General features: G+C 40.2%; 1 pseudogene; it reads left to right on the forward strand.

The window, feature by feature from the left end:
• The first annotated feature begins 4958 nt into the window (after nt 1-4958).
• Nucleotides 4959-6429, forward strand: LOC107149133 (annotated as a pseudogene).
• Nucleotides 6430-10545: the final 4116 nt, after the last annotated feature.

The following is a 10545-nucleotide window of genomic DNA, read 5'->3' on the forward strand; positions in this document are numbered from 1 at the left end:
AGGGCAGCAACAGTGGGGAAGAGCCCCTGTGTGGCCCTGTTTGCATCCCTGCAGATGGATTTTGTCATGGTCCTGGCAAGGCAAAAGCCACTCTCAGGGCAGCTGGTCAGAGCCACAGCTTCTTTCCCACCTGCTTGCAACGCCCCGGCCACATCCCAGTCCAATTAAACTAATGCCTCTTGGTTGGAGCTAAACATTAGTATTTTTCAAAAGTCCTCAAGGGATTTTCCAGGACTGAGATGTGCTTGCCAGGCCCTGAAAATTGAGAGTGCATGGTTGGTGGCACCTGGCACAGATGAGGAGCACACAGCATAGAGACTGCAAGGTATCCATTCTCTCAGAACAATCTTCTCCCGTTTCTTTAGTCAACAAGATGATACACCCATTTTCCCCACAGAATGTAAGATGCCTTCTCTCCTTATTTTCTTACCTGAGAGCTCAGACCCAGGGTTGTAAAGTCATCACAGTTTCTGGATCCTTAGTTTCTAATTCTCTTTGCAGAACTGAGTCTTGCCTTCTCAAGACACACTCCATCCCAGCCCAATCCTCCAGAGTTGGCAGCATGGACCCAACCCCACATTCCATTGTTTATTTTTCTCTCCGAGAATAATATATTCAAGATTGTAAAGTATATTTTTGATAATTGGTGCAAAGAGTGGATTTATAGTCCAATCTGACATAAATCAGGCTCAAAATTTACTGGCAGAAATGTAAGTTGCATAATTACTCGGCAGCAGTTACGCATTCTTGACACATTTATCTTCTTGAGCCTGAACTCTGTACATGCGTGGACACATATGAAATTCCCCACTTGTGATGTTTCTTCTCTGGCTCTTAGAAACAGATTTACGAAGGTATCACTCTACAATATATAATTCTACTTTTATAATTTGGATGACTGGGGTAGCCAAGGGAAGCAACTAAACCTTAACATATTGAAGTCATCTCTTATTCTTTTGAGAGTCTTGAACTGGGTGGACGAATGTAAATACAAAAATGCAAAATAATTAACTTGGAAATTATTTAGCTGATAATTGATCTCAGGGGCACTCAACCACTGAGCCACATCCTCAGCCCTATTTTGTATTTTATTCAGAGACAGGGTCTCACTGAGTTGCTTAGCCCCTACTTTTACTGAGACTGGCTTTGAACTTGCGATCCTCCTGCCTCAGCCTCCCAAGCCACTGGGATTACAGGTGTGTGTCACTGCGCCCAGTTTAGCTGATGATTTTGACTAACATTTTCTCTGGCTTGATGGGAATGGCTTCAACACTCCCTACTTAACCTATATGAAAGAAGTGTACTGTCTAAACCATGTATCCAAGATGGATCACCAGGCTCTTGAAAGCTATTCCATTAAGATCTCAGATTAGCTCTTCCCAACAAGTTGGCCATTTGAAGATCCTTAGTAACTTCCTCCTAGAAATCTACCGGCACATCTTAAAATGTTGCATAAGTGACATTATCTGAAATTATGAGACCTTGGACAAGGAATCGAAAGACTCTGTTTGTATAATTTTCTTGAATAATGGTAAAGACTACAGAAGAAAATGGAAGATTTAGGAGTTAAATAAAGAAGGAGAGGGAGATAATCAGCTTGATACATCTGAAAGTGCTTCCTATGGACAGTCAACAAGATGTGAAGATGAATGAGAGGACACAGGAAGTGCCTCGTGATTTTCACCCCCAAAATATTGGAAGGCAGATAAGAGATGGAAATGTTTGTAGCCTCAAATCTTTATACTAATAATAGCTATCATTGAGAATCTACCATCTGTGTATCTCTTTTTAATCTTAGGAACAATCCCTTAAAAGTAGATGCTATTATTGCTTCCAGTTTACAGATGGAGGACCTGAGGCTTACGGAAGTTACAAAAACAAACAAACAAACAAAAAAAACTTACATAAGGACACATACAACTGGTGAGTAAGAAAACATTGATTCAGACCTGTGGAATCGAATCCAGTGTGCCCGCCACACCTTCAGGCTTACCGCCTAGCCTGATGAGTGTGCGTTGTAAACCAAGTGAACCTGATGTCACTTGAACCTGATGTCACATGAATCTTTGATTCACGATGGGAAGGGGCCTCAGATTGGAGCACAGTGATGGAAGATCATGCCCTGCTCCCAAAAAAGTCTGTAATAAGGGGAGGCTGAGCCACACTATAATCAAGGAGGTTTTGACAGGAGTAACCTGGGAATGGAAACACTGTAGCAAATGGGCAAATTAAGAACACAAGTGAATTGCTTTGGAATTTTGCTAGGGGCCACCTGGCCAGAAGGAGAAACTTCATCATAATTTCTGAGAGTTGGCAGAACTTAGTAGGAGTAAGAGGGGAACTGATAATTAGAGGTGTGCTATGTGTCATGGTAATGAGAAACTCCAACTATTGGGTGTTTGCTACAGATTCTATCCCCATGACTTTCCCCACTAACTGCCTCATAGACTTCTCCAGTCATGGCCAGATGAGCAGCCGCTTCATCAAACCCATAAAACCTGGATGGACAACACTATAACTCACAAACTAGGAAGTAAATACCACCACCCCACAACAACAACAACAAAGGTTTCTAAATTCCTCCAACCCTTGGATGCTTAACAGAAAGGACAGGAATTGTTTACCCGAGCACATCATACCATGTATTTTATAAAAGAATCAAAGGATGAAGGCATAACTTCTAGTACATTCCAGGAAGCCAAAGTGTATTTTATTTGATTATTTTACAATATGTTTATTCTTTTAAGTCCAGAGCATTTACAGGGTGTTAACACTCTAAATGTGTCACTAGCACCAACTGCGGTATTATCAAAGTAAATCAAAAGAAACATTTTTTTTCATAGATATAGCCAATGATTATTAATCCTTTTTTTTCCCCAAAGTATATTTTAAGTTGCTATGGCAAAATGACATCTCTGCTTTTAAAAAAATTTAATACAAGCAGGGAGAAATTATTAAAGATAATCTGAGGGGTAAGCACTGAAGAGCAATTGCCCCTTGGAATTCAAGTTGAATTCATCCCCCACCCCCACCCCCTGTGCCAGCAGATGTTTTGACTTAAAATAGTACCTTAAGTCTCAGCTTCCAAATCTTTTCTGCTTTCAATTCTTTGAAGAAGATACCCCAGAATCCAGTGTGAGGGAAGCAGTTTAATCCAGAGTTCTTAAAAACAGCTTGGTATTTTCAACTAAACCCAGGAGCAGCGGAATGCAGGCTTAACTGGCCCCACCCGATTTCTCCCACCCAGATATTTTTCCTTTTTGTCCAGAAAAGTTTCATCATTCCAAAAGAAGAAAAAAAAAAAAAACCAGAAAAAGAAAAGTGTTCACTTAAACCATTAAACTCTCAACTACTCAACCAACCTGACCAAATGTAAAATGCTTGATCCAGAGTCGTGATGGAGAAAATAAGAGAGGCATTTATTTGACTAATTGAGAACATGAGCTGTTAATTCCTTTCATCCTCTCTTGTAAGAACAGGTTGCAGGTCCTACTGTGCAGCAGATCTAGCTTTGGTTGCATTTATTTAATTAATTAAACACACAATTATTGTGTGCCGATAAAGTGCAAGGTACTGTGCTAAAAGTAATGAGGAGGTATGTATGTAAAATATATGTAACACATTCACAAATCTTGCCTTTGAGGACCTTACAAATCAACAGAAGAGACAACATAAACATAAATTGCTATGATATGTAGATAGTGAAATAAGTGTTAGGGTACAAGTCAAGTTCTGTGGGACTTCAGAGATATGTGGACCACCTTTTTTACCCAGGGAAGTCTTCCTGGGGGAGGGGGGCTTTTCAAGAGTGAGGACAGAAGAGCCTCCCAAGGCTGCCCAAGGGAGAATAGGGACAAAGGCTGAGGCCCCTTCAGGAAAGAGGTGGAGGTCGTTATCATGATGGGCAGACTCAGGGAAGAATCCTATTCTTTTGAACTCACTTTGATTAGCTTGCTTTGATTTTGCCTAGTTTCAGACTCAATCAGGTCATATCTACACACATCCGTTCATCTTTTGAGCTTTCGATACATAGACTCAACATTTCGTACATAAAATTATGAAATCAATCTTGCTTTTTCTTGCTTCCTCTCTTTCTCTCCATCCTTCTCTCATTCATTCAATCTCTCCCCAACATTCCCCGCCCCCGCCCCCACACTCTCACACACACACACAAACCAACCCCAAAGAGGCAGGCCCTCTGGCTTTCTCCATTAAACAAGGGACCTGCACTTCAAGCTCCACACTAAACCCATTCAGAAACATCTGGAGGAGGACCCTGGTCCTGCTTCCTGGGAATAAAGGCAAAGGATTCAGGCCTGAGAGCAGACTTAAATACTTCCTCAGTCACTTTCTTTGCTTAGAAAAGTGACAGTTCTGTGTAATGCCACTCATTTTCTGCTTTAATGAAAACATTTCTCATTACCATAAAGTACAATGAGCTGCTAAGGGAATTCCTGTCAACCAAGGGCTTCCCCATGGGGCCCTGTCCTTGCAACTTCTCCCCTTGACCTTCCCTTCAACCATGGCTGCTGCAGGAAAAGAGGGCTCCACTGTTTTCTAGACTTCAACACATGCCACTTGTTTTTTTTTTTTTTTTTTTTTTTTTTNACCACATATTTAGTCAACAAGCATATATCAAGTGTCTGTTATGTTCCAGGCGCTATGACAAGATCACAAGGACTTTATAAAGTGGAATTTTTGTGTCCTGTTCATAGGTAAGGAAATGGAAGTCCTAGGAACTGCGTCTGCACTGACCCTACGAGATATGGATAGCAAACAATGGATCCGATTGGCTATTTTTCACTGAATGTATCAGAAGATTGCAATGAGGAAATTAATCACGTAAAAATGCTTGCGACTTTATGGATGCTAATTTTTTGCCCTTTTTCTTTTATGGACCTTAGGTGATTGCTGCCACTCTGTTGCACAGATAAAGTCATTTATTTGGGAGGAACTCCATGAACAAAGTCATGCAAATATCTAAAAGTGACTTCAACAAAAGTGAAATTAGACTACAGCACAGTCAGAGATTATATTAAGAAGAAGATAGTAATAACTGTTGCTAAAAGTTACAGGATGAGACTGGGCACAATGGCACATGCCTGTCATCCCCAGGATTCAGGAGGCTGAGGCAAAAGTATGGCAAATTCAAGGCCAGCCTCAGAAACTAGGTGAGGCCCTTAGCAACTTAGTAGGAGCCTGTCTAAAAGTAAAAAGAGCTGGAAATGTGGCCCATTGGTCAGGCACCCCTGGGTTCAGTCCCCAGTACCAAAAAAGAAAAAATTACAGGATGCTGATCAAGATGCCTGATAAAGCAAATGCTTCCAAGAAAATGTGTCAACTGTTGAAAAGAAATTCAAAAAGAAAAAATCAGTAATGAAGAACTGAAGTTGTCAGAGAAAAAAGAGGACAAACAAAACATATTAATCTACAACAGATAAAGAAAGCATTCAACAAGATGGAACTAGAGAATATTATGGCAAGTGAAAAAAGCCAATTCCAAAGAAACAAAGGCTAAATGTTTTCTCTGATATGTGGATACTAATTCACAATAAGTATGTTGGGACAGGGGTCAGGGAATAGAGGTATTTTGGACTAGTCAGAGGGGAGTGAAGGGAGGGGAGAGGGCATGGGAGTAGGAATGATAGTAGAATGAATCAGACATTATTTCCCTATGTGCATATAGGATTACATAACCTGTGTAACTCTACATCATGTATAACCAGACAAATGAGGAGTTATACTCCACTTATGTATGATGTGTCAAAATGCATTCTACTGTCATGTATAACTAATTAGAATTTTAAAAAAATTAAAAAAAATAGCATCCAACAAGAAAGAAACCTGGCAACCTCTTTCAAAGAAAACCAGAGAGCATTTGCAAACTATGATGGATCCAGTAATAATAGCAATTTTGAGTAACAATATTAAAGAAAAAGAACAATTTCGATATCATCTCAACTACCTGAAGAAAAGATTGCTGCAATTATGTGAACCCATGAAAGTTCCTCCCCAAAGCTGAAATATTTAAATAATGTGTCTACTGAAAAAGGAGAAGGCAGGAAACAGAGCTAATGAGGAAGGTCTGACATAATTGTAGGAAGAAATAGATAAATAGTGGAGAACACAGAATTCATGACTGGAAATATTCAGAGATTAAAGAACAAAGTTCAGATTGTGGCACATGAGGAAGAAGGTAAAACAGATGCCTCAAGTGGGTTGTAGTGGGGTAGTCTGTCTTCCAGAACTTGCTCAGAACAGTCTCAAAGCATACACACTTCAGAAAGAAATTTTGATACTAATTCCAAACCTGAAGGCTCTTCTAAAGAAGTTGAATGATCTTCAAAATTCATCTAAATGAAGAACTTGTCAACATTCATCAGTGAACTCTATAAGAAACTAGACATTTCTTGGAGTGTCTATTTTTAGATTGTTTTATATAAATTTAATGTTTTTGAATTTATAAAACTGTTAGCTTATGATGGTATTATAGAGGCTGAAGCCTAATGTGCACTTTAAAATGAGCATCTAATGTAGTCCTGAAATCTCTATTTATAGCAGTTGCAAATCTGGAAGATCAATATTTATATTACTGTATCTTGCAATTATTCACCTAAAACTATAAAACATGAATAGATATGATCTAATGGTGTGTAATGGCTGAATGAAGCTCATTTATTGTTCAGCAGAGAAGACTTTGACCTGACTTTTCATGATTTTGTATATGTAAAGTGTTTGTTAGTGCCTCATGAAAAAATAACAACAGGTGTTTGCTATCACTCAAAAAAATTGTTTACAGAATGCCCTCATTTTGGACTAGGCTCCCGTACTGGGAGCCAACAGACCAGAGTAAAAAGCAAAATGGAGTCACTCAGGCTAAACTAAGCTGTTTAACCTTTGGGATTAGAAAGGTAACAGTTAAATTTCCCAAACAGATCAGTTTCAGTTGGCCTGATAATAAAGTTTTCTCTCTCTTAATCCTTATACAGAAAAAGGTAACCTGATGTAGTCTGATGTTAATCAATCAATTATTTTTCTGTGATTCTGTCTCCTGTTAATCAATCAATTATTTTTCGGTGTTTCTGTCTCTGTCCCCAGTTGAACCCCACCTTCAAGGAAAATAACTGAAATTATGAATCCATTTCTTATTCTTCTGTTTCTGCTTTCTTCATCCTTTTTCTGTTTATAAAACCAATCTCCTTTGTTAGATCAGAAAACTTATTCTATTCCATGGAATGAAGTGTTGTCCAATTCTAGAAAAAAAATAAATAAGTAAGCCAAGTAAACTCTTTAAACAATTGTGGTCATTTTGTCCTTTGACACTATAAAACTTTCCTGATGCATTTCAAGATAATGTTTTCCAGGACATCTTGCTCATTGCTTGTTCATTGACAAAATGCTGAATGGAGTCATCACACAAACAGCAAGCATCTCTATTTGGAAAGAGATGGCTGAAAAAAAAAAAAAAAACAGCAAAATCACTTTACCAGGCATCAGAGAATAGAAATTTTATTTGCTGAGCACTTAGAGAAGGAAATGAACTTCAATCCCCATCCTCCTCAGATTTGCTCAGGATTGTCAAGAGCTGAAAAACTTCAAAGCCTAAGAGAAATGCAGCTCAATTTTAGAAATACAAAGTATTTGGAGTAACTCATTTTGGCAAATATTTATGTTTTGTAACATAGTTGAACTGCTTATCAGACCTTCAGGAATTCTTTGTTTTTCATTTTTGTGCTTTTATTTCCTCTCCTATCTCCTCCTCCTCTCACTAGAAGCAAAACACTCTCTGGCACCCACAGCTGAGGTTGCTTCTCCATAGAGGAACCAAGCCAGGACCAGGGCGGCCAATCCCCATACATCTGCCCAGTGCACCCAGAGCAGTGATCCTCCCCTGCCCCTGGCTCCCTTCTGAGAAGTGCCGAAGTCTCTAAGTTCTCCCCAGGAGAGAAACAAAAACCTTTTTTCCTGGTAAATGTCTGGACCCTTCTTGAGATCTTCTATTGGCCTGACTTCAGAGGGCCACCATGGAGGGGCGGGCCTTTGTGTGTGCAAACTGAGGCAGATGGGTAGGTAAGCGAGGTCCCAGGAGCCTTGGGAGCAAGAGGGACACTCATCATCGTTCACTGCCCAGGTCCCACGATGGCTCTGCTGTAATCTTAAAAAATAGAGTATGGCTCAGAGGGAAGATGCTCACAAGAAATACGTGGAGCTGACACACTGACTTTGAACCCAGAGAAGGCTAACAGAGGCATTTGGGCAGCCTCTGATGGAAACTGAGCCAAGATGGTGGCGATTTGTATGAAGCTGACAGGAATCACTATTTTTCCTCATACATCTCTAGGATGGCCTCAGCTTTCAGGGCCTGGGGAGTCAAGTTCTGCATTTCCCATGAAGTTCTTCACCTCCCAGCCCTGGGAGCTGCTGAACCATACCAAGGATGCAGACAGGTTCCAACCAACCACTGCTAGCAGGGCCCTGCCGCCCCCAGGCTCTCTAGCCCACAGAGTTACATGCACATTCCAAGATGTTCCACGACTGGGGAACTGGGAGCCCGGAATATCTGGAACCCACAGAAGGAAGATGTCCCCCCATGCTCCCGACTCCCCACCCACCCCAATGCATCCAACCACATTTCCCAAAAGATTTCAAAGCACTGTCCAAGGGTGATATTATTTTCTAATATATGTTTATTTCAATTTGTATCCCTTTTGTTAGCAGTGACTTTCTGTTCCACAAATGTCACTTTGAATTTTTTCATGTGGTCTACCCTGTGGCTATGAGAACATCACAGTGGGATTTTACAATGAGGCAGCAAGAAAAAGACTATCGATTCTGCCCTTTGAAAAAGAAATACGTAATGTTGGTGCCCAGACATGTACTGTGTATGTATGTGTCTATCAGTTTGCTATCCATATCTCGTAGGGTCAGTGCAGACGCAGTTCCTAGGACTTCCATTTCCTTACCTATGAACAGGACACAAAAATTCCACTTTATAAAGTCCTTGTGATCTTGTCATAGCGCCTGGAACATAACAGACACTTGATATATGCTTGTTGACTAAATATGTGGTTGGATGAGTAAATTTGGCCTTTGTTTCCTCTGCTCAAAATGTGTTACGCTTAATTTACAAGGCAATTTGGAGGATTTAAAGGACATCAAGCTTTTTAAAAAATGGTTTTGAAAATGAAAAACTTAGCTGTAAAAATAGCAGATCCTTACTACTGTGGGACTAAGAGTATAGGTGCCCTGCTGTGTCCGACTTGATGTGTGTACCTCCTTCTCATACACAGTAATACTAGTTAAGCTCCCCATACTATTGAAGGGGTAGAGCAGCTCATCCACTCTGGTTCTTTCTAGAACTTGGCTTCTATGTGTCACTCCCCTCCCCGTAAAACTACTGGACATGAGTGGAGTGCTTGAGATTGGAAAGTGTCTGAGCTCAACTGCACACATGGCCTGGCATATGAATTGAGAGTACCAACGTGGGAGCCAAACTCACCAAGTTAGTGCACTGATTCCACAACTTACTAAGGTACTTAACCCCACTATGCCTCAATTGATGCATGCAATAAGGATACCAGTAGAAGCATTTTGGTGGATTGCTCTAAAGGTGGGTAGGTAAGAAAACACACCTAACGCATTTAGAGAAGTGCCTTAGATCTGGTAAGAACTCATTACATGTGCTATTATTATTGTCCCTCTGTCAATGAAGCCTGCAGTCTGCTGGAAAAGACAGACTATAATACAAAGCTAGAGGAATGACACAATCAGTAAAAAGGTAATTACCAGCAGTTTGCTTTGGATGCAGAAGCAGGAGACATCTTTATTCACCACCTTCATCACCTCCTCGTGTCATCTGTAGCTTGTCACTCTTCCCACATACACAGAATTCAAAAATAATGCCCCGGACTCCATCTGAGAACAAAGCCCAGTGGGTCTCACAATCATCACACAATGCTTCTATTAATGAAGTCTGAGTTTTTGGAGCCATATCACACTGTTGGCTCAAATCAAGCTTTTGGTCAAATAAGACCCCCAGGGCCTCTGTACATCAGCTGCTGCCAAGTTCCATTTTCTCCTTCCTGTCGTCCTATAATTCATTTTTTGAACCTAGAAAACAAGACTTTGCATTTATCCTTATTACATTTCATGTTAGTTTTGGCCCAGTATTCCAGCATAAGATAATTTTTAATCTTGATTCTGTCAACTATCTTACAGTGTCACTAGCACATTTAATCGGCACACCTACTACACCCTCATTCAAGGCACTGATAAAAATGTTGGCCAAAATAAAGCTGAGAGAGAAGCCCAGCAGTTCAGCTGAAGAACCCTCTGCATATTTAAATGTGTCCACTGATCACTTTGGGCATGATTGTTCAAGCAGCTTTGAACCCATTAAGTGGCACCCGGACCACTATTTTATTCATAATACCTTGTTAATGCCTTGCTGATATTAAGATTACTGGGTCTATGAAATTGTTTAATATCATTATATGTTAACTTTTTTCAGAGTGCTGATATCTTTTAAATTTGATGAGGGCACCA

Source organism: Marmota marmota, unplaced genomic scaffold (genome assembly GCF_001458135.2).
Source record: "Marmota marmota marmota unplaced genomic scaffold, marMar, whole genome shotgun sequence".
Lineage (NCBI taxonomy): Eukaryota > Metazoa > Chordata > Mammalia > Rodentia > Sciuridae > Marmota > Marmota marmota.